The sequence below is a fragment of the Acomys minous genome (assembly GCF_964271855.1).
Source record: "Acomys minous genome assembly, chromosome: 9".
Classification (NCBI taxonomy): domain Eukaryota; kingdom Metazoa; phylum Chordata; class Mammalia; order Rodentia; family Muridae; genus Acomys; species Acomys minous.
This window is the reverse complement of record NC_140490.1, coordinates 30,452,009-30,477,279: the sequence shown is the minus strand read 5'-3', so window position 1 is coordinate 30,477,279 and position 25,271 is coordinate 30,452,009. Positions and strand designations below refer to the sequence as shown.

At 42.8% G+C, this 25,271-nt stretch overlaps 1 protein-coding gene across 11 annotated transcripts in view; it reads right to left on the bottom strand.

Annotated features, from left to right (window-relative positions):
• The window catches only part of CADPS (calcium dependent secretion activator), a 438,873-nt gene that overhangs the window by 330,029 nt on the left and 83,573 nt on the right, over positions 1 to 25,271 (bottom strand). The gene's annotated exons all lie outside the window — the stretch shown is intronic.

Here is a 25,271-nt window from a genome sequence, read left to right as displayed (position 1 = left end):
CCTACCTATCAGAGTGGGGCCTGTCTGAAAAGTGAGCAAGCTTTCTGAAGCAGTCTGGAGCATAGGTTGGCACTAAAAATAATACAAGCCTCAGTTTAATGCATTGCTTTAAAGCCATGTGAGACTACTTCTAACACAGAAGTCAGCAAGTGCCATTAAGCAGGCTTGCTTATTTACTTATCTATTTTTTTTTTTTATTCCCAACTTTTAAAAGTGAGTTGGCTGTTGAAACACTTCTCAGGGAGTGATACTTGGTGATGTTCAGAATTTGCTATTTTTCATCTCTTACTTTGATCTGTGTCTGTGGTTATTTATAGGCTCAGTGCTTGTAAGATAGAAACTGTAGAGAACTGGGTCATATCTCTTCCCAAATTCACATTTAGGGATGCATCATTGGCTGCTGTTATCAGCCACGTGGGACTACTTATACTGCAGAAATCAGCAAATACTACCAACCAAACAAGCAGGCTCGTTTGTTTATTTACTTATAACTTTAAAGAAGTTGGAACGTTGCTTAGCGGACACTCCACCTGCAGGCTCTTCAGAGGTCTCAGTGCCTTGCAGCTTGTGTCCCACAGAAGCTTTGGAACTTCTAATGGTGTAGGTATACCCCTGACCAGGATGCAGCAGCACTGAGGTGCAGGGAGCAAGGTAGCACATTGGGCAGTTTGTCATGTACAAGCCCCTGCCCTCCCAACTCCAACATCTTCATCTCCAAGGAAGACAATCCTGTAAGACTCGTGCTGACTAGACGATCCTCCTCTGTGAATGCCCTGTCGCTGCAGCTCTCCTCCCTCAGCATCATCAGCACTGGCATACGAATTACCCAGAACCCCAGCTCAGGCTCAGACTTCCTCACATGTGACTCAAAGGCAAACGTGTATCTGAGAAAATGCATTATCCCATTTTTTGTTATCTTTTTCACTCAGGTTTCCCTGGAGCTCCCCTAGCGCCTTACATGTGACACACAGTCAATTAATGCTGATTTAGACTGAATGAATAAAGTGCAGCAAAGATGCTATCTGTGGGTAGCCTCGAAACAGCTGTAGCTTATGTTGACATTATATAAAGTTAATAAACTACTCGAGGGTTCAAGGGCCTGACTTCTAAAAAGGTAAATATATCTTGAAAAATGTTACATTTCAAAATGAAGGATGACATGCTTCAGAGAATCTCAGTTCTAAATAGAAAAACAGCTTTCCAGAAGCACGGTGATGTCTGGCTACCACAGCATTTTGGAAAAGCCATTCACACTCTGGGTTGAGCCGGGAGTTAAAGCTTCTCTAGCATAGGGCTAGCCTTAAATAAATGAATTTGGTCCCACTACCCATTTTTCCATTTGGAATATAGTAAGCATTCTAACTGCCCACTGCCTTATGTGGTGACAGCTCTTCAGTGACATGAGTCCTTTTCACTAAAAAAGGTATATTGCCCAGCAAGGTGAAAGGGTGATTGCCCCTAATACGCATCTGTATGTTTGTGCATGTGCTGTGCAAACTTGGGTGTACATTGTGTGTGTGCACGTGCATGCACACACACACACACACAAACACACACACACACACACACACACACACACACACACACCTGTGTATGATACTAGAGGTGGAGTCCATGCTTCCCATGGCTTCTTTTTCTTCTTGCATGTTGGGCAAGCATTCCACCAGGGAATTACCTCCACAACTCAGATGCTGTACTCCTTAACAGTGTGGAGGGGGGATTGTGAGCATTCCATTGTGAGGGGTGATGCCTGTGCCCATTTGCCCCACTCCACAGTGGGAACATAATATTTTGTCTGTTAATTAAAGTAGTATTGAGTTTCCTTATGGATTTCAAATACCTTTACTATTAGACTGATCACAAGTAGAAAGTAAAGTGTACTGCTCTAGGAGACAGAAACCTCATTTGAGTTTCTACTGAAGAAATAAAACAAGGAGACGTTCTCAGAATGCTCATATCTGGCAGCTGGGGTGCTCTGACTAAAGTTTGTAGGTTTCAGAGAACTGGTGGTGGTGGTGGTGGGAGGGATGATACAGAGAAGAGAAGAAGTAAAGATTGAACTTTGGGAAGATTCATGCTTTTTAAAAACATTTTTGCATGTGTATGGATGCACGCTAGTTCATATGTATGTGGGTAAGAAGAGTCCATAGGTCAACCTTGGCTACTATTCTCCATCCACCATGTTTTTTGAAACAGGGTGTCTCACTGGGAGCTGAGGCTTACAGAATAGGCCAGACTAATCACTCGGCAAGCTCTGTCTTGTTTTGCCTTTCCTGTGCTGGAATGAGAAGTGTCTATCTGTCTACGGGTGCTGGGATCACAGATACCTGTACTCGGGGCTAGGACACCTGGGATCATAAGTGTCTACCTGTATGCAGGGCTAGGACACCTGGGATCATAAGTGTCTACCTGTATGCAGGGCTAGGACACCTGGGATCATAAGTGTCTACCTGTATGCAGGGCTAGGACACCTATCTGGGATCACAGATACCTGTACTTGGGGCTAGGACACCTGCGGTCATAGGTATCTACCTTTATGCAGGGCTAGGACATCTGGGATCACACCTCTATGCAGGGTTAGGAGACCTGGGATCACAGATACCTGTATGTGGGGCCAAGACACCTGGGATCGCAGGTGTCTACCTATATGTGGGGCTCGGTTCAAGCTCATCCTCATGCTAGTGAAGCAAGCATTTTAAGGACCGAGTCATCTCTCTGCCCTGAGAGCCATGCTTGCTATGCTTTAGGGAATCCACCACTTAACATCAGGCATATTGTAAAGCTTAAACCAGTTTAAAATACTTTATTCTAACCAATATGTCCCCAAACCATTTCAACATGTAATTATGACATGAACTTGTAATAAGATATCTCATTTGTGTAATTCTGTGGGAATTAGCTGTAGTTTCCACTTCTAAGGCATCACAGTTGAGTCACTGCACATGGCTGGGATTGACATGTTGAACAGTATAGCCTTAGCACATGGAAGGAACTCAGATCCTCATTTGTGCTGCGCTGTCTTGTTCAGACCCAGGAATACTGCACAGTGACTTTGTGTGTCCCTGGAACTGAACTGATCTGCACAGCAGCAAGGAACCCACTCACAAGACAGTGTGCTAGCATGAATCCTTGAGCAGTAGGTCAGATGAAGCTCTTTCAAGTCAGAATTCCAGCCACTCAGGATAAACCAGGGCATTTCACAGACTTTTATGTTTAGGATGTCTTCCAAGGGAGCTCAATCCTAGCCCTGTGAGATGTTGGGGTCAGGCAACCTTGGGTAAACTTTAGCCTATAGTACTCAAGTAATTGAAATAAAATTAGGAGCACGCATCATCTGAGTGATCAAGACTGATTGCCAACTAAAGTGACCCAGTACCTGAACTTTCAATAAATAAGCATGTAGCTCACTTATATGCAGGCATTTAAGAGGAGCCCACATGTACCCAGAGCTCGTCCACCTGTCAACAAAACACAGTCACTCCTTGATGTCACTCTCCACGCCAAAACACTGGGTGATCGAACAACATCCCAGCATAGTCTAAGGGCCATGCCATCTATATGGAAAGGAAAAAGCAGAAAGAGTTAGAGCAAATTATGTTCTAGGATTTCAGAGGAGAGAAACTACAGAATACAAAAGTCTCAAGAGAAAAAGCAAGAAGAGGACAGGTGTGGGTGCCTTATCATGTCCACACCATTAACAGTTTGCTTGTTCTGAATTAACCTTTGATCTAGATGTAATTAAACTCTATGCTCAGTGTTCTTGGTGTATGCAAAAGGCCAGTTGCACAGTGGGTGCATGAGATAAGGAGAAAGGCCTCAGCATCATAAATCCTGAGGATAAAGACTGCCGCTGATCAGAAGAGCAGGACTAAGCTCTAGAAGAGAGGCTGTCTTTCCCTGTATGGTTGGACAACACCACATGCCACTTAAGACTCAATTCCTGTCTCTGCCAATTGGCTTCTCAAAGTCAACGGTGTCATGGACCAAATTCTGGTTTCAAAGAAACCTTTGAGGGCATTAATCTCGGTTCATTTCAGAGAACAAACGCCACAAAGCCACCCAAGGCAACCCACACAGTTCTCTGGGCACAGTAAGCTCTCAGCCACAGGGGAGCAAGGGTAGCTCTGGCAGCAGAACCTAAAGTCTCCCATTACCTCCTTCTGGTCGACACTTACCGTTTCCTCACTCTAGAGCACTTAATCTCTAAGCTCTCTAGCTTCATGTCATTGGGCGAAGAAGGGCCTATATTTATCTCAGGGTTTGCTTCTGTGTTGTGGAGCCAAAGCTGATTGCATAAGACTGCAGTAAGAGTGGTCAGAGCAAGGCCTGACATGGGATGAATGGTCAGCCTGTGCTAGCTACCATGGGTGGATCTGACTGTTAGACTGCACGGATTATTCCCTTGATAGGACCAGACCATAAGAAACTGGACATAGCTACAAAATCCTCAGTACTCTGAAGGAGTCACACATGATAGTGCACTCAGAGACAGGGGAGGGCATGAGTTGGAATTAGAGCACAGATACTTAGTGTCAAAGGGACACTGGTTTATATTTTTGCTATGCCCACTTCCTTCCAAGCTTGCGAAAGCAGCATTCCCTAAGCCTTGGGGAACTCAATAAGACCTGTGTCCCAGGATTGTCTGGAAGATGAAAAAGGAATGGGGACTTAGCACACTGCCTGGCACATTCAGTCAAATTCATTGAGGGGAGAGAGTAACTGAACAGTTCCAAGGAAGGTCCTAGCTGAGGCTGTACTCTCTGTTGCCCCATGTGCCATTCTGCTCTGTCCCAGCACTTTGCTGTTTCTCGCTGATGCTCAGGAGCCTCCAAGCCTTTGTTGTCTGAAGCCTTTGTCCTGCTTCCTCTCTGATGAGGTGATAAATCTATCTTTCTGTTTTTCCAGGTAGTTACTACCCAGGGATTCAACCCAGCCCATGTCTCCAGGAGGACCTTCCCTGACCAAGTGTCAAGCTTGTGTCCCCAGGCTAATGTCTTTCACATTGCACTGGTCCTGTGGATTTCCCTCAAGCCGTTACCATCGTCAATATTGATATTATCTAACATAACTTTGTTCAAATGGATCACAACATGCAAAAGCACATCATAAGAACAGGATCCATACATTCTCACAAAAATTAACTTTCCAATGTAACCAACTCTCAAATCATGTGAAGATAAAATAGTGAGTACCAAGATCTGAGAAGCTCCTTCAGGACTGGATGAAAGTTAATTGACTTTGTAGATAGGACTGGGTCCAGAAGATGACCTTACGCAAACAAACTGGAAGAATTGGCCTAGTGTAACTGACAATGGTAGCCCAACTCTAAACAAATAGGCCCCGTAAAAGCCACTTACTGACAGAGCCTCCTAAAATAGAAGTCTATCTAACACCACTTAACAAGTACAGACGCCACCTGGCCGTCAAGGTCAGAGCTGAGAATTGCAGTAGTGTGAGTTCCAAGAGCAGAAACCCGGGAAAGAAGACAGGTCACAGGTAAGAGGGTTACAGCTCTTACCAGAGCCATTCAGACACCCGGGATCCAATTTACTTCATTAACCAAGGTCTGGAAATTCCCACTGCCCTTCAGGCCATTTGTAACTCATTGCAGCATTTGGCAGGAGTGTGAGATGGATCTTCAGTGAGGAGAAAAACATCGTGTTCTAAGTGCTCGTCTTAAGGAATAGAACAGTGAAGCCAGAGCCAGCTCTGGGTGATTACTGGTTATACTGCAGAAGCTTGGGCAGGAAATTCACTTTGGTGTCTGTCCCCTAGAAGCAAGGGACAGTGCTGTGTCCTTGTAGAACATTGCTTTCTCCTTACAAGCTTTTTACTTTTCACCTTTCATCTTCACGTTCCCTTTTGTTTAGTTACTCGCTTTTGATATTGCATGAATGTGGCTGATTCTTCACCCTTTCTTCCTTAGTCATCCCAATTTAGGGGTTACAAAGCTCGTTACTCCTTTCAAGTCTCCTTGAAAGTAGGGATGGCCAAGTGACAGTGCCAGATATCTCTAAGGACTTTAGAGGACATCTTTGAAATCCTTACTGAAAGGAGATCACTCAGAGACACCACCAGTTCTTTCCCGTTGCCTCTCTTCTGGACAGAGAAAACAACCACAGAGTCTACAGCTAGAGTGAAAGACCATGACCATTACAGAAACAGTGAACCACTGAATCAGTGTTAACATGGATCTCTGGACTTAATGATGGGGGAAATAAATGAGTCCTGACTTGTTTTCAACACTGTATGCTTTCTCTTATATGTAGCCACATGCCTTTCTTTTATTATACGTGTGGCTTTCTGCAGTCACAGAAGAAAGCATAGTTGTTAAGGTATTCATTGGTTAGCGTGCTTCCTCTTACACAACTGTATAAGGGACAAAAGAAGCTGTACCTATCCTATAAGTGTGAACCTAACAAGTTATCATTTTGAGCACAGATGAGAGCGGAGAGCTGTCCTTTGGTGTTAGAGGTGGTGTGTCTGTCTGTACTCCATAAATTAAGTGACTTTTAAAATCATTAAGTAATATTTAAAAAAACCCATCAATCACACTTATTCTTAAAAATCTATTTGAGCAAGCAAGAAAGAATAAAAACAGTGGACCACTATACGACACTGCCACCAAGAGTTCTCTCACCTGAAAGGACAGACTCTTGGAGACAGTAAGTGAACCCTATTTAAGACCTAACCCTAACCCAGCTATTCCACTCCTTGGAATATACCCAGAAGATGCTCCAACATACAACAAGAAAATTTGCTCAACCATGTTCATAGCAGCCTTATTCATAATAGCCAGAACATGGAAACAGCCTAAGTGTCCATCAGTAGAAGAATGGATAAAGAAACTGTGGTACATATACACTATGGAATACTATTCAGCTATTAAAAACAAGGAATTCCCGAAATTTGTGGATAAATGGGTTGAGCTAGAAATGATCATAATGAGTGAGTTAATCCAGAAGCAGAAAGACTCAAATGGTATATACTCACTTATATCTGCATATTAGCCCAAGGGGCATGTCCCACGAAAGCCTTCACTTACCAGGAAACTGAGACAGAGGGGAGGACATTCTAGTGGGACTCTAGATGAGAGAAGCATGGGAGAATGGCAAAGTAGAAGGACCCAGAGGGTCCTAGAAACCTACAAGTAGAACATTATGATAGGCAGATTTGGGCCCAGGGGTCCTGCTCAAACCAAGGCACCAGCCAAGGACAATAGAGGCGGTAAACCTTAAACCCCTACCCAGATCTAGCCAATGGTCAGAACATTCTCTACAGTAGAGTGGAGAGTGGGATATGACTTTCTCACATACTCTGGTGCCTCACCTTTGACCATGTCCCCTGGAGGGGAAGACCTGGTGGCACTCAGAGGAAGGACAGCAGGTTACCAAGAAGAGACTTGATACCCTATGAGCATATACAGGGTGAGGTAATCCCCCTCAGGAACAGTCATAGGGGAGGGGAATAAGGGGAAAATGGGAGGGAGGGAAGAATGGGAGGATACAAGGAATAGGATAACCATTGAGATGTAACAAGAATAAATTAATAAAAAAAGGAAAAAAATAAAAAAATAAATAAAATAAAGATAAAAAAAAAAAGACAGGACTCTTCAAAAGAGGGACGGGACGGGAATTTAGAGAATGACTCAGGGCAAACAGCTGGAAGGAGGAGGGGACGAATGCTCAGTGTTTAGAACAGTAGCATCCTGGCCCAGTGAGCATGTGCAAGGCCTTAGGTTACAGTTGCAGTAACCTCCAAATAGCACAGTGGCACAGTGATCAAGTAAAAATGGGGACAGAGGAGAAAAAGGAGAGAAGGGAATGTGGAAAAGAGGAAGAACAGAGGGCCACTCCCACCAATCACAGAACAGAGAAAGACTGCCTGTGCCATGCCCTTGAAAGCAATCCATTCTTTAGAAATGAGTTTTTCTTCCACCTTGGAGGCACTGGGGCAGTAGTCACTTGGATTCTTCTGCAAGGCCAACCAACAAAGGCTCAGATCAAAGGCTTCTTGAAAGCGCTTAGCCTTTTGTTTTGAAGTCTCTTCAGAACTTGAAACACCGCTGAGGACCCCAAAGGGCTTCCATTAGGCAAGTTGTACTATATCTCTTGATGTCTATTGTAGCTTACATTAAAACTGGGTGGTTTGAAATATTTATCAATTCATTAAAACTAGCAGGAGTAAGCTCATTATATGCTAACCTAAATAATAACTATATGAAAACATTTTTAAAAGTTAGTAGTGAAAATATTTGAAGCGTTTAATAGAATTTCAAATCTGTTTTGGACGAAGAGAGGCAGGTAGATGCACACTTGTGCCTTCGTATTCAATCTGTTCCCAGTATTCTCTGGTTGGGTATGTGGAGGGGACCCACCCTTCTGTGGATATGTTGCTGTTTTCCAGACAAGAATTTTGACAGCCATGCTAGGTAAATGGGACAGTCATCTCCAGCACCATGGCAAGGCTCAAAGGATTTTTTTTTCCATGTTAGTAGAAATGTGAAATTTGAGATCATATCAGTAGATGTCTTATCCTCAAGCAAAGTCAGATCCATTGGCTTCTCTGGCTTTTTGAAAGAATCACCCATGAAAGTCAGAGAAATTTGTTCCTCCATTTGTCCATTGAGTCATGCAACCATTGCAAATGTCAACAAATGTTATTATGTAATATGCAAAAATGCCGTGTCATCATGAGTACTGCCCAAAGCTTACAAAGGCTAAGGAAGCTGCAGGAAACTGTCTCGCTCATGGTGCTAGGTTGAACAGTCAACTCTAACATGAGCAAAGTTCAATGTTTGCTACTTTCATAAACTTGGTCCCCTGTATTCACTTCTTGAATATATGTGAGATACTTAAAATTGTCTTGTAAGTCATTCCTTCAACTGAAGATGGTGTTCCAGTTGCTATGAATGCTCCTCTAAAAATGTAAAAGTAGAATTACCAGAGAATCCAGTTATGCATAGCACACAGACAGCTGAACGCACGTGAAGATCCCTGTGGTGTGTCTAAACTTACTGGTCTTGTGACTGGTAAGCTGAATGCCTTGAATACTGCTCTGTAGCTAGGAAGAGGGGAGGTCAGGATTGAGGAGAGCAGGGCACAGGGACACAGTCAGTGGGAAACAGAGCACAGTGCAGGCTCCACATGCCAAGGTGAAGGTTTACACTGCAAAGCCATTGACATACTCTGAACAAGAGAGAAAAGAGGCATGGTTTGAGAGATCTGGGAGTCCATGTACAATTTAGATAGTGCTTCATGTAAGCTGTGACATTTGAGAAGAGGGTTGGACACAGAATGGGATCTCAAGTTACAGAGACAGGGACAGTAGGGAGAAGAGGAAGGAAGGTGAGAAGGCGGAGAAGGTGTGAGAAGGGTGTGTGAGCTAGGAGCACACAGGCATGAGAAAATGGAGATTTTTTTTTTTGAGAACACAGCAAGGGTTTCTTTTGTTAATTTTTAGGTTCAGATCTCAGAAGGAACACACCGAGGACCAGAGATGAGATGACAGGCAGTTCCATTTGGCTAGAGACCAGGTTAAAAAGCACAGCCCAATGACATATGAGATTGCTAATCAGTGAGCAGCATCCAAGGCCTTGAGAGTTTAATAGAAAACTTATCTGTAGCAATTATTTTTAGAGAATAGCGTGGAAAGCCCCAAATACAGACTATGTATAGGCTATACAAAATTCTTCAATGCGACGTCTCACAAACGGAGACCATGAACGTCGCTGAAATCGATTTCGATAAGAACCTTGTCCTGTCTGTCATGAGCAGTGACAAAGGGACAATTGATTGGCAGCCACTCTGCAGGCTGCTGGGTATTTGGAGCGCCACAGAACTCTCAACTGCTTTAATCTAACCACCGCTATTCAAGGTCCAGAAAGGCAGAGAGATTAAATGTGGACCAAGTTTTAAAAGTCATCTGAAATTGGAAAGCACTAAAAGTAGAAATGCAAACTCTAACGGAAACTATGGACTTGAGCTAAAAATAGTGAGTGGACTGTGGCCCCTCAGCTATAGCAAACAGATTTACCACACCAATGCAGGATGGTGGGAATAGGGAAAATTGTGTTGCTCTGGGCACATGCTGGTACCAAGCACATGGTGATACTGTGTTTTTTTGATCAATGTTTCTATGAACTTAAAACTTCTTTAAAACTATAAAGGGCTGGCCGAGAAGATAATATCTCAGCCAGCAAATTTCTTGTCATATAAATCATGAGAATTTAGTTTAATCCACAGCACCCAGATAAAGAACTGGGTACAGTGGACCAGTTCTGTAGCCACAGCACCAGGGAGTCAGAAAAGAGAACCCCTGGGGCTTGTGGGCCCGTCAATTTAACCAAATTGGTAATCTCCTGGTTCAGTGAAGAATTCTGTCTAAAACTCTACGGTAGAACGTGATTGAGAAAGACAGTGCCTTCCTTCCACGGTGTTAAAGCTTTCCTAGAATAGAGAAGATGATCTATAATACAGTTTAAATGCTCATTATTAATTAACGGCTAGATTGCATCAGGATCCCTTTGTAGAAAATATAGTTGAATGTGGCCCCACCACAGATGTGCTTGTTGTGAAAGTCTGGGGTAGGAACCCAGGTATTAAAGAGTTTAGAACCTTCTGTGTGTGTGTGTGTGTTCACGCACGCACACGTGTGCATGCATGTGTATACTTCATGAATGCTGCAGGTTGCTCTAACACTGAGCTATGGTCCCCACTAGACACTTTACAAACAGTCTGTTGCACAAAATTGGCAGCTCCTGTTAAGACATACTGGCTGAATTAACTGAGCTGTGACAAACTGTTGTAAGAATTAAAAGATATTCATTAAATTCTGCTAGAAGGGCACAACAGCTGGCAAACCAGCTTCTCCCATTAATTAGCCAGGACACAGGAGGGAAGGCTGGGACAGCTGATGGCTGGAGAGATCTGTGATGGAAGGCAGGTCCCAAAGCTTTAGGATGCCAGGAGCTACCCCTGCTTCACTTTGCCTCTCAGAGACTACCCACTGAAACCCATTTCTCTGATTTTAGAGAACTACAGGAGATCAGAGCCGGCCTGACATAATCTCCTTTAAAATTCATCCCGTTCAGTTCCTATAGCAATCCTCTGGCTGAGACCCTCAAGCCCTGGGAAGCTCTTCTAAGGTCTAAGACAACATTCTTGCCATCCTTCCCTAACACTTGCCCTCCTCCCAGCACTCAGCTGCCTTATGCTCTGCTCAGGAGTCTCAGGCTTCGCTGAGAAGGGACAGGCATAATTCCCTACCACTGGCTGGAGAGAGCTGGAGAAGGGAGGGGATTTTCAAAGGTGAGAGACAGAAAGAAATGTAAAAGGGGGGAAAAAAGAACTTCACAGATTTAGCGATTCCTGCATATGATAGACTCTTGTGATTGATTACCCCTAAAATTGAACATCAGTGGTTATGTTCAGATTGCTGGAGCCAGGGCTCGAAAGATGGTTCAGTGCCGAAAGCACGTGTTGCACAAGCCTTAGCATCTGAGTTTGGGTCCCTAGCTGTGATACCCAGGCGTATCTGTAACCTTAGCCCTTTGAGTGGGAGAGACAAGAGGGTCCTGTGGTCAGGACAGGCTCACTGGTCAGCCAGTCTAATGTTCATGAGAGTCTCCATTTAAAGGGAATTAGGACGTTCGAGTTCCTCCTCTAGCTTCTGCATAAACACAGTGCACACATCCACACAAACACAAACGCATATAACACACACACACAACTCTTTTTTATACACACACAACTCTCTCTCACAAACACACACACACACACACCTCTCTCTCACACACACATACATACAACTCTCTCTCTCACACACACCTCTCACAAACACAAATACATACAACTCTCTCTTACACACACACACACACACACACACACACACACACACACACACACATACACACACACACACACACAGAGTTTTAAAAAACAAAAAACTCCGGAAGCCCAATTAGTCATGACCCACATAGCCACTACCACTCAGCCACTGGTTGAGAATCCATATGTAATAAGTATTTGATTCAGCACTGAGAACTCACTGGTTGCTTTAAAAAGCTGAAGCCCTTGTCTTTCAGAGGAACCATTTTACTTTACACACATTTTATATGTTCACACCCAACTTTAACTTAATAGTCAAGGAAGAGGTAAGCCCTGTCCACGGTTTTCGTTGGAGGAAGCAAAGTGCACAGGGGCTCCCTTGGCTGGAACCCTGATAGTATTCCCTTCAGTAGAAGGATGTGCAGAATTTGCCAAGCAGAGGGCCAAATCCTGAGCTCCAGGGAGAGTGGCCTGAGGGATTGATTGTCTTTGCTCTCTAAGCACTAGACTAGAAATTCTGAATACAGTCTAGGCCAGGAGTTCTCAACCTGAGGGTCTAAGGCCCTCTCCCAGGGGTCGCAGACCAGATACCTTCCTGTCAGCTGTTTACATCATGACTCATAACAGAAGCAAAGTCACAGTTAGGAAGTAGCAACAAAATCATTTTATGGTTGGGGGTACCACAACTCGAAGAGCTGCATTAAAGGGTCGCAGCATTAGGAAGGTTGAGAACCACTGCTCCAGGCAACCCTCCCACTAACAGCATCTTCTGTTTCTTTTCAGTAGTCCTGTCATTCCAGAAATAAAACTGACAACACCGTGTTCTTGTATGAAAGTGACCTAACTGGACAGTCTGTGAGATCTGGGGGGCGGGGGGTATACTTCTCAGCCTGTTTTCTGGCTTGCCTTAACACAAGGCTCGCACTAGTTTCCAACTTGGCTGGAAAGTGTGAGACTTGATGTCTCCACTCCAAGAACAATTTCTTTTCTCTTTGGATCCAAGTTTTAGGAGGTGACTTTTCCCAGCAACTACATATATATTGAGCAATGCTCAGCAAAGAGTAACCCTTATTTTTTTATCAATCCCACCAAGCAGACCTGGCTCTGTGCTTCAGATGAGCACAACTTTTACAGTCCATTAATGAAAGCCCAGGCCAGGTGCTTTGGAAGGGACAGCAGGTGGGAACCTGTACTCTGTGGCTAAACAATGTGCCAATTCAATCCCGGCCCAGCATGGGACCCTAGAGAATTTACTAAGCCACCATTCACATTCACAAAGGTGAGGGAGCAAAGCTCAGAAGGTACAGAAGGCTTTTTACTGAGGTGTGAGAACAGCAGATGCTCGGGGCTGCCGATGGTTTACATAAAACATTGTGCTGCCACATAATGGAGCACTATACAGATATGCAGAGGGGTGCAGGGTACAGAGATGGGGTCGTCTCTGGAAGATACTGTTAACTGTAAAAAGATGAAGTGATTAATGAGTGGATGATATCATACCTGTTACCTAAGAGAGAGGACAGTAACCCAAAACTTAAAATTCATATGTTCTCTAGACTATACTCTTTGAGTACCGCTTCACAAAAATGAACCGAGGCAGTCAGGCATGGTGTCACATATCTTTAATCCCAGCACTGGGAGGCAGAAGCAGGAAGATAGCTATGAGCTTTGAGCCCAGGCTGGTCTACTTAGTGAATTTCAGGACAGCCAGAGCTATGTTGTGAAACCATATCTCAAACAAAACAAAACAAAACCAAAAATCCTGAACAAATGAAAAAAACTGGAGTTTGTTGATGCAACAGGCTGTACAATATTTCAATGATGGCTCTCTGTCGGCAGAAGTTAAGGAAGCTACCAAGGGCTTCTGGGATCTTGGTAAAGGGATTTAGACACCAGTTAGAGGAAGCTCCCACCAGTCACACACAGTCTGAGACTCAAACAGCTAATGACTACTCAGGATGCAACACAGAATACATGTTATGATATTACCTCCACGGGAACAAAACCAATCATTTTGAAAGGAGGTGAAGGAACCAACTCAGAGTGGGCTTGTTCTGTATGTGTGACTTTCCCTATAAATAATTGACAAAAAAAAACCCTTTAACTTTCTAAGCTTTCTCCAGCTAGTCCATGCAAAAAGGACAGTAGACATTCACGCAGGTTCAATGCCTAACAAATAATAAATGCAGGCAAGTGTAATGGATGGTGAGTAACATCTTTGAAGACTGAAAAGGAATGAGTATTAATGGCTGATACTGCAAAGAGGCTGCCTCTGGGATGGTCCCCCTAAGAATCAAGTCTTAATATGATGATCTCTGGGTTCCAATATCAATTTCTAGGGAATGAGGCAACCACACTGGATGATGTTAAGGTAGGGGTAGCAGCAAAATGTGATGGGAAACAGTCACAGTCAGTGACAGAATAATAAACATCCCTGTAAACATCCAAGAGTAAGCATAAGGCAAGAGGACAGGATGCTGAGCTGACACCAACAGATCAAAGTGACCTTGAACAGCCTACCCTAAGCCCTGGATTCCATGCTGGTACTACACAAACAAGGTGTGGTGGAGCACACCTATAACGCTCAGAACTCATGTAGGCAGGAGAATCAGATGTGCAATGTTGAGGCTAGCCTGAACTGCAGGAGACTCTGCCCCACCCCCAAATTTTCAGAGAGCTATATCAATCCATTACAACATGCACACCTTATTTGGAAAGTAATTGTTTAGTTTTAGTGAACTAATCAGACAATCTCTGTGGGAGATCGACTGGCTGTTTGATACTAAGAAACTACTAACTTTTCAGATGCAGAAATGGTACCCTGAGCTGTTTCTGAAAAGTAAGTTCTTCTGGAAATTCTGTGAGGATTGACAAGATGGCTCAGTGGGTAAAAAGACGTTTGCTGGTGCGTGATGGTATAAATTTGATCCCCATGACTCACAAGGTAGAATGAGAAAATGGGTTCCTCTAACCTACCACATAGATGCTCCCGCACACACACTTGTACACATGATGAATAAGTAAATAAATGTAAGAATTTAAAATGCATATGGATGTAATGATGCTATTTCTGAGAGTTCGTTATCCAGGGTAACTCCAGAGAGAGGCACAAAAGGTATGCTGAGGCAGACAGAGCCCAAGGTGAGCATGCGCAGGCTGCATGATGGACACATGGAGTTCTCTTATACTGACTGCTGACACACGAAGGCAGGCCCGCTATTTCCATGATTCAAAAGCAGTTTTGTTAAGGCTGTGTGTGAGCTGACTCAAGGGGCAATCCTGGATGGAGCTGGGAGCACTGGTGGCCAGGCTTAATGGGAACAAGTCAATGTCCCCAATGCGCTACTCTGAGCTTCAGTCTCTCAACGCCAGACATATCACTTGCTTGTAATCGAAACAATTTGGAAAACTGCTTTTTGGATGTTATATGCCCTTCAATCTTACTTTTTCTATCATTTTTTTATTGAAAAAGTTTTCCATGCAATATATTGTACCATATTTCTTCCCTTTTCCGGTTCTTCCCAGATCCTTATCACCTCCCTACCCAATTTTTTTGTTTTATCATTCATTCTCTCTCTCTCTGTCTCTCTGTCTCTCTGTCTCTGTCTCTCTCTCTCTTTCTCTCTCCCTCCCTCCCTTCCTCCCTCCTTCCCTCTCTCCCCACCCGTGTGTGTGTGTGTGTGTGTGTGTGTGTGTCTGTCTGTCTGTCTGTCTGTCTGCCTGTCTGTGTGTATCTGTACATAGCTACACACAAACTTCTGTGCACGCATATGCAGGGTGGAGTTTAACCTGGGGTACCATCCTCAGGAATGGCAGCCACCTCCTCTGAGGCAGGGTACCTTTCTGACATGGCATTTCTCAAGTTGGCTGGACTGGCAGGGCATTGAGACTCAGCCATCCTGTTGTTGCCTCCTGGCTCTGAGTTAGTTACAAGCATGCACTGCCATGCCTGTTATTTTATGTAGGCTCTGGAGATCAAACTCTGATCTTGATGTTCACAAGGCAAACACTTTATCAGTTGAATCAAGATGCTGAGCCCTAGAATTATTGCATTGTTGGTGATGATACAAAAGTAGATTTCTTACCAAACTGTGGAATTAACCTAAGTCATAATAATGAGATCTCTGCCCATTAAAGATTCACCAGCCTTCCTTATAGCACTGCACAGAGGTAGGTTGATAGTAAGTCAACTACAGAAGTCAGCATTGCCACTTACTCCTCATCAAACACACTCTGAGGTCCCCAGGAAGCCAGCACTGCCCACTGCATGGGGGAAAATGTCTGAACCACACTCTAAACAGACCATGTCTTTAGACATTAGTGAACAGTGACTTGAAGCCTCAATTTCCAAGAATGGGAGATGTCTCAGTCACAAGTGCTTTCTGCACAAGCACACATTCCCAACATAGCACTGATGGTGTGTATTTGTAGTTCTGCACTGGGAGGGTGCCCAGGGAGAAGAGGATTTGGAAAGCTTGCTTGCAAGTAAGTATGACCTAATCACTGAGGCTCAGGTAAATGGATGCCCCCTGAGGAAGGACACCTGAGGTTGACTTGCGGCCTCTACATATGTGCACACAACACACACATACACACATACTCACATACACAAGAGAGATGGAGAGGGAGACAGAGAGGGAGGGAGGGAGGGGAACTTGTTTTCAAACATTGTTGGATGAAGTAATTTTAAAGTAGAAAGTGTTTGCAGAAGTGATACTTTTATAGTGTGATTTAAAGCTATACCCATATATTTGACGTGACTATAAAAAATATCTCTTTACAATATTACAGATGATTTTGTAAACCTGTGTAATCAGTTTTCAGAGGTCTTAAAATTTTATTTTAGGGGCTGGGTTATGTTATTTTAGTTACTTGTAAATGGTTAAGAACATTGGTTGCTTATCTTGACTGGGTTTTTGTTTTCTTTTTCTTTTTCCTTTTCTTTTTTTCTTTTTTTTTTTTTCTTGTTATCTGTCAATTTGACACAAGCAAGAGTTATCTGGGATTAGGAATCTCAGTGGAGGAAATGCCTCTATCAGATTGCCTATAGGCCAGTCTGTAAGGCATTTCCTTCATTAACGACTTATGTGGTGGGCCTAGCTCAATGTGGCTAGTGCCACCCTGGTTAGGTGGTCCTGGTGTTATAAGAAAGCAAGCTGAGCAAGCCACAAGGAGCAAGCCAGTTCCATGGTGTCTGCTGCAGTGCTTGTCCTGACTTCCCTGCATCACAGACTGTAAGCTGAAAGGTGAAAGGAACCCTTCTTCCCAACTTGTTCTTTCTAAGTGTTTATCACAGCAATAAAAACCCAACTAAAATACTGCTCTTACGGAGGACCCAGGTTTGATACCTAGCACCCTCAAGATGGCTCACAAACATCTCCAACTTCCCTCCCAGGGCATCTGACATTCTGTTTTCTGGCCTACATGGGTGCCTGAACACATGTGCCCATGCACACGCACACGCACACGCACACGCACACACACACACACACACACACACACACACACACACACACACACACACCAATGAAATAAATCTTTTTTTAAGTTTAGGGAATACGTGGTGTGTGTGTGTATGTGTGTGTGTGTGTGTGTGTGTGTGTGTGTGTGTGTGTGTGTGTGTGTGTGACTGCGATCTTTGCTTTGAAATCAGCTTGTTTGAATTGCAGATCCCTTGTTTACTAGACCAGGCACCTTAAACAAGAGCTTGGCTTCTCTGATCTTCTGTATATAAGATGTTTGTCAATGCTATCTTCATCATGAATCTTGTGGTTACTAGTGAAATATTATGTGGAGTTGCGGTTGTACACTTGGTACTTGGGTGATATACCAAAATGTTCAGCCAGCCATTAAAATAAGGAATTGTCACAGTCGCTGTTGTCACCAGGCTGAGAACAAGCTGTCTGGCCTCTATCACCCATTTGTGCTCCAAATAACAAAAATCAAGCACCTTTCAGTGTGTCTTTAAGAGAACCTCACAGTTGTGTAAAGGATTTCCAAAGTTGTCTTGGTAATTTTATTCATGCATGTCTGCTCAGCTAGGTCAGTATGCCCCAGGGCTCACTTAGAAAGACCCTGGCATGTATTACACAAAGTCAAATCAGATATCAGGGAAGGGAGTGTCTCATGAGTGAGCGCCCCCCTCTGCCTCCCACAATTTGTCTATAAAACACACAATGAAACCACGAGGCTATGGGAACAAGTCAGAAAGGACTTCATGCCATGCCCTGCTTACCACCTCTGAGTTTTGCTTGTAGGGCTGAAACCCTGTTTCCTTTGTATCACAGGAAATGCATTAAGAAGGTCAGATCACCAGGCACTTCACTGTGAGGATACCAAGGAAGTCAGCGACTCAGGGAAACCTGCCCCTTGTCTACTTAAATAAGGTCTTTGCCTCTCGCTCACGTATCTCCAGAGCCTACCGTGATAACAAGGGGGCCTACGTGGTCACATTTTGAGATTCACAAAGCCATTTCATACATAGTCAGTGTTTTAGGTTCTGACTCCATGACACGGCTTATGGCTGGAGGCTTTCTGTAGACAGTGTGTCTCCTAAAAAAACAACATGGCTCCTGTCTTTCAGTGAGATGACATCTTTGAATAATATGCTCTTCTGCAGCTCATGGTGTGCTTACTCAAAGAGCTAATGAATACATGCAAAATAAAGCCCTCTTTACAAAAGGCAAGCAGGATTTCACTCCAGTATTTTTGCAAGAGGACTTTAAAAAGGAACTCTGATAAGCTTCAAATACAAAAGCCTAGCAGCTTAGGGCATGCTTCAGGAGCCCTTAGAAAGTCCATAAGTAGGGAACAGAGCTTGGAACCTTATATGACTGTGACTACCTAGTGATTGTGGTGATTTGTCAGGAAATCAGGCTTCTGCTGAGAGTGGAGTGACAGGATTCTAAAGGAGTTTACTGAGGTGGTGAAAAGCAGAGGTCCGTCTTTCAGATGGAAACAGTTCTTGCTTACATATTTGCCTGTCCCACCTAGCTGATACTTAGAACATAAACCCACCGTCGGAGGAGAACAGCATCTGTGGAAGAAATCACATGTGTAAATGCAGATGGCCCTCCACTGCCCTCGCATGGTCTAAGATCCCACCATGACTGTCAGGGAGATGGCAGTGGTCAACAGCAACATGATATAGGCTTTGGGAAACAGCCCGATATTCCCATGTGGGAGTGCCAGAGGCTGAGTTTCAGCATTCTTGCTGTGCCTTTGGCGTGCCACATGCATTTGCTCTGTAACTTGGGTCTCATTTTCTCTGAGTGGAAAATGAGCTCCATAAAGTCAGCTGAAAGATTTCCCTGAGTGGCAAGCCCAGCAAAATTGAATGCACTTATCTCTCTGACTTTGGAGGGAAAGCTGAGTCCAGAAAGCCGAGGCATCAGAAGCTATGCGCATGTCCATCCCCCAAACACAACTGATGCTGAAGCTCCAGCATCATGGGACATTGAACTAGAACTGATGCCAAGAGGTCCACACGAATTATCTTAAGGGCTGAGGAACAGCCATGACTGTCATGAATAAGAACACCAAGACTTAGGGACACAGCGCTTTCCTTAAAGTCATACACCCAAAAAAGCCTGTCTCCAAGTTGCAATCTAAAGCCTGTTTCTTTTCAGATCAGGTTATGTTAGTAACTCCATAGTGGAAATACCCAAAACCTATCAGTGGGAATGAACAAATCAATGAGGGAAAATGGGAAACAATGCAAAGAAACAAAATCAGCTACTTATTTGGACAACAAACTAGATGAATATCAAATACTTTGTGGGGGGAAAAAAAAGATCCCAGATCTGGAAAACTAAATACATTACATCACACAATTACAGACAATTCTATAGAAGATAAAACTAGTAACATAATAATTGTTAAAGATGATGGTTGTCAAAAAACACCATAGTGCATCAAACATGTGTTATCTTTGGAAAGCCTATATTTTCCTTGTCTGTTTTTTGGTTTTGTAAATTTAATATTTTGAACAGGCTCATTTTCCTCATAGGCTGTATGCTTTTAAAGAGATTTGGTGTTGATTGACAGAAAGAAGCTGTTTTACACATCCCTTGGGAGCTGAGAGCAGGCTAAACCCTTCCTTGCCAAAAGCCTAGTAGGTGGTTAATAGGAATCCAATGTTTGTGGATGGAGCCTGTGTTTGCAAGGTGCTGGCTCTTATAAACTGCCCATGTGTATACAAAGTAGAAGGCCTTTGGAGAGAAGATCAAGCATTTGCATTACAAGGCTGAAAAATCTTGTCAAGCAGTTGAGTATTCCATCTTGGGAATTTATCATAAAGAAGGTTTTATCATTTTTTCTTATAATAATATTGAGTTGTTTACAATAAAATGCTGCACAATTGCTATTCAGATGGCTTCATTTTAAAATTACCACACAATAGAGTATAATTTCTGCCACTAGAAATGATTTTGAATTTTATGAAAAGAACAAGGAAAATGTTAGTGATTTTGTAAAAGAATGCCATATATTTTTGTAAATCATATACAGAAAAAAAAAGAAGTCTGCACAATTGCTAAGCACACAGCAGTATGTAAGTAAGTATACTGTGGGGTACTGAAACTTTATTCTTTAATTTGTATTTTCTAAAGACCTATAATGAGTAACTAGCACAGATGCAAAAGTCTGTGTGTTTTACAGTGTTATAGACCTATTTGTCTCTATGCGCATAGTGTGCCCTGAGGCTTAAGCATTGATGTATACTTCCTTTGGAATCTAATAAGTACGTGTATACTCGTGAAATGCTGCAGAGATCATCTCTTTTTGTTTTCATCTTTTACTAGTAGCTTAAATTCCCTTATCTATCCTAGAATTGAACTCCGTGACCACTCTGTTGATATTGATTACGGTCTCTGGACCCCAAGGCATTTATGGAAATATGGGGAAAAGTCATACTTATGAATGAAAGGAGCTAAAGAGTTCAAAGTTTGCAGATATTTTTGTAGGGTAATTAAAACATTTTCAATAAAGTTAATGTGTTTTTTGTCATAATCCCAAGAAGCCTACTGTGTGTTATTTTAAATTGGCTACCCCCAAGTAAAAGGTACAGATTTACTCATTAGTATTCTTTGTGCAAGACTGTAATTCCCCAAAGATTTGGGTATCTTTGCACATGGAAGCTCATGGGAGCTGATGAGAATAGAGGTAATTTGGGGGCCAATGAGATGGGTTTGAATGAACACAGGGATCCTTAGGCAGATTCTATTTTTTCACTAAGTGAGTAGTCTATAGCACAATAGTCCATGCAGCATTAGGCACTGATAAATATGGTGCCAAAGCACACTCTCCCAGATGATGGACAACAACGACAGGTGGCTGCTGAGCAGCCAGATTGGGATGAGTGTGCAGGAGGAAGTGATCTCTTCTGTTAGTTTGCTTCAGCCTAAAGAGGCACATATGGGGGCTCTAGGCTTCAGCTCTGGGAGGCTCAGTTGACAAAATATGCTGTTAGGCTTCTGGTCAGTGGACAAGCAAGATGGCTCAGTGTGCAGAGGTTGCTGCCATTCCTAAGGAACTGAGCTCTCTCTCTCTCTCTCTCAGATACACATGCAGGAAGAAGCAGACTCCTGCGTGCTGTCCTCTTACGTCTGCATGTACACTGTTGCATGCAGTCACCCACACATGCACCCGAACACCCACATATACATATACACACAGTAAATAAGTGTAAAAAGAAGCCCACTAGAGAAAATATCTCTCATTCCACCTCTTGGCAATCCTATTTTGTGGACTACAAAATCTGTGGCTCATGTTTATAAGAATGGGGCAAAGTGGCAGAGAGGCAAGAGCCCTTTCTAGTGGGTAATCTTGATAGTTTAGGTAAATAATTTCCTAAACTGATCATTTTTCCCTTCTCTTGCACACCTGTTTACAAAATGTAGCCAGTGATTATCCCATGGCAAGCTCTCCTTCAGGTCACTGCCTCCTTGCCAGAGACTCACAGGTTTTCAGTCTCTGTAGACTAACAAGTTGGTCTTCTTCCTGGCACTCACTCACAAGCCACTTGAACTCGGGCTCAAGGGAGCCCGAAATATTCTTAAGGATTTCTATACAATAACACACCTTTTACACAGAATCTTGACTGTTGTCCTGTCATGGGCCCTTTCCAGACTCTGCTATCCTTGCTATTTACACAATGCTATTCACACAATCCTTCTTCTTGTTTTCAGTGTCATCTTTAAGGTCACCTCACAGCTACCTGTTCTGACATGCATTGTAAGCCTCTTCCCCTATAACCCTTTCATCACTTGCACCTTGTTTATGTTCTCATGCCTAACTATAGAATATTAATATTAATGACCTCATCAGCATATGTCTCAGGAGCTGAGGCTATTGGGTTTTTCTTTGTTCCTCTTTTCTGCTTATATTGTAGCCTGTGGTCACCAGCTCACACAAAGTCAACAAACACATGGATTTACTCCTTCAATAAGTTGTATTCTTCAGACTTCCTTTTCTGTTTTCCAAGACTTGTAATTTAAGAATCTTTCCTACTTCATTACTTTCCCCCTTTACTTTTTTAGGTCCTTCTTTATCAATTGTCATCCGTTCATTCAGCAAGTGTTTCCTCATTGTCTATGAAATATCAACTGTTGGAACACAAAGATTAATAAAACATATTCTTTCCTTTGTCAGAATTTTAATGTACTGGGGGAGACAGAAATGGAACTGTGATTTTAATAGAAAATGCCAGCTGTGATTGGTCTTGTGGCGTGTGGTGGAACGCTTGGTCAACCCTGGGTGGCAGGGGAAGGACAGGAAAGGGGATCTGTCTTCTCAAAGAAGAACGGAAGGAGATCAAATGCAGATGAGAAGTGCTATGTGGTCAAACCTTAACTGGGTGTGAGGCCGGAATAATAGTATGAAGAGTCCTGGGCTACCAGTCTTGAACTTGGCCTTGGACACAGTGGGAGCTACAGATGATTTCATGCAGGAGAATGGATTTGTTCAGAGGAGGCGTTGTGTTGCATACTTTGGTTGTTTAAGAAGCAACCTGAATATGCTCTCTGCAGCCTCTGTCGGGTAGCTGTCTTCACTTGGACAAGGCAACGAATGATGAAAACCATGAAGGAGCGACAGAAGGAGGCAAATGGTGTGCTCAGTGACTTTTAAGACATACGCAGATGTAAATATAGATATAGATCTACATAACCACTTTCCACACAAACTCTCATCCTGGGCATAGCGGCAATTCTGTTTTATATTGGCATCATTTGCTTAATCCAAAAGGAATGATTTCACTCTGATTGGAAACAATTTCAGAATTTCAGATTCAACTTAAATGACTTTCATGAATATTTCATAACCCTTCAGGATCAGCATATTTTTGATAAGCAAGACTACTTAATAAGCCTCTGTGATTTAATGCTGCAGGAAAAAAAAAAGAAATTCAAATAAATAGAGAAGATACTAGAGTTGAAAAATATGTCATAGAAAATCTGTTTAAATAGTTGCTATGAAAATACTAGTTATTATTAATTTAATACGTAGTGATCAGATGCTAATTAAATAATAGGCTTTTTCTCATCTTAACTCACCCCTTTTCATCAGTTGTATGATTTTGTTGTCTTCTGTAAGAAGGGAAAAGAGAGAGGAGAGGGAAGTAGAGACAATGCTATGGAGATTCACCAATGCTCAGTTAGTCTCCATCTAGCCCAAAGCTCAGAACAGTTTAAGCTGCTACTAGATTTTCCTGAGGGAATATCTAGAAAATTGTCTTTTACTTGCACATATTATTGTTGGTGGTGGTCGGTGTGGCTCACCTCTCTTTGCTTTGTTCTTTTGTATACCATGTACCTGTACTTTTCACCCTGTGGTTGTGTTTTTCGCCTATTTGTTTTAGGAGAAGGGGTCGAGTTGCTGGCATTTGCGCAGCTGAACAACATGTGGTTCTTTTCATGTGGAAGATGCACAGAGAGCACTGACTGAGGGGCTCAGTCAGAAAGGTGCTTGTCTTAGAAGCAGAAGGATGTGGATTTGGTTCCAAGAACTCTGATAAACATGCCAGGCCTTTGATTAGGGTGAGGAGTCAGAGAGAATAGGGTCAAGCTACACTGGACACAAGCAGAAAATTCTCAAAGAATTAGTAACAACATTATATTAAAAAACACAACAGTACTAAGGTATGGCTAACATAATCAGGTTGCAAATTGATTAAATAAATAAATGAATGAAGAAGAAAAAGGATGATCTAAATGAAATAGACATTAGTATTTTTAAAAATAGATAATAAGCAAATTAATTACATAGATAATGTTTAAAAACACCATTTCGCTAGTTAAGCACTTTCCTTGACAGATACATTCATATGTATCATGACAGATACACATACATTCAAAATTTACTTCTATTTTTAAATAAAACCTTTTTTCCTTTGTGGAATTTTCTTAGGTCTAAATAAATCAGCATGCTAAGGTCAGGATATAGGAACATATTTGAAATCTCACTAAAGCATTGGCTCTTCTGCTTTCTGTGTATGTGATCCTGGGGGGTGTTGTGGGGGGGTGTGCGGGGGCGGGGGAAGCTGTTTAACTTCCCTGGGTCTCAAGTGAATGTAGATAGGATCTACTATAGCTGTTGTAATGGGGAAGAATGAGGTTATGTACATAAAGAGATTAGAATAATGTGTGGATAGCAGTAGCTTAAGAAACATTAGCAGCTATCAACACTGCCACTTCAATCACCATTGTCACTGCCATTATCAGCAGCATCATTGTCATTGGCATCAACATCACCACTGCCATCATCACCACTGTCATTGCCATCACCATTCTCATTTTCACCACCATTGTCATCACCACTGTCATTGCCATTATGATCGCCATCATCATTGCCATCACCGTTGTCATTGCCATCACCATCACCACTGTCATCACCATTGCTAATTATTTTTAGGTAATGTTTGTTCTTGACTAGGATTCCAAACACCGCTCCGCAAAGCTGCCTTGCAAGGTAGAGATCCATTCTCTCAGTATGTTTTTTGACTATGAAAATAAAGGTAATGCTCATGATGGTGGGGCTTTGGTAGGCTTGGAGGAAAGTCTGATAACATTGGGGTTCTGTAAGCTCAGGGTCCATTGGTGTCACCACCCACTGCGTGCACTCTCAGCCTGGCTCCTCCACATTGCCCATGGGACACAATGAATACAGGAAGCCATGAAAGTGGAAGTGTGTACCCATTTGTCCATGCCATTGTCATGGTTGTTCTGTGTGGTCTGTCAATACTTAGGTATTATTTTTCAAGCTTGTGTGTGTTATTCTCAACAACTTGGATCTTTCACTGTCTCATAATCACAGTCATGTTGTCATAAGAATCCTTGCATGGTTCCCTTTGAAGCCAGAAGTCATCTCATTTTAATATATGGAGTGTGATGTATTATCCACCCAGAATCATGGGGAAAACCGGAAATTAAAATAACTGGGAAGATA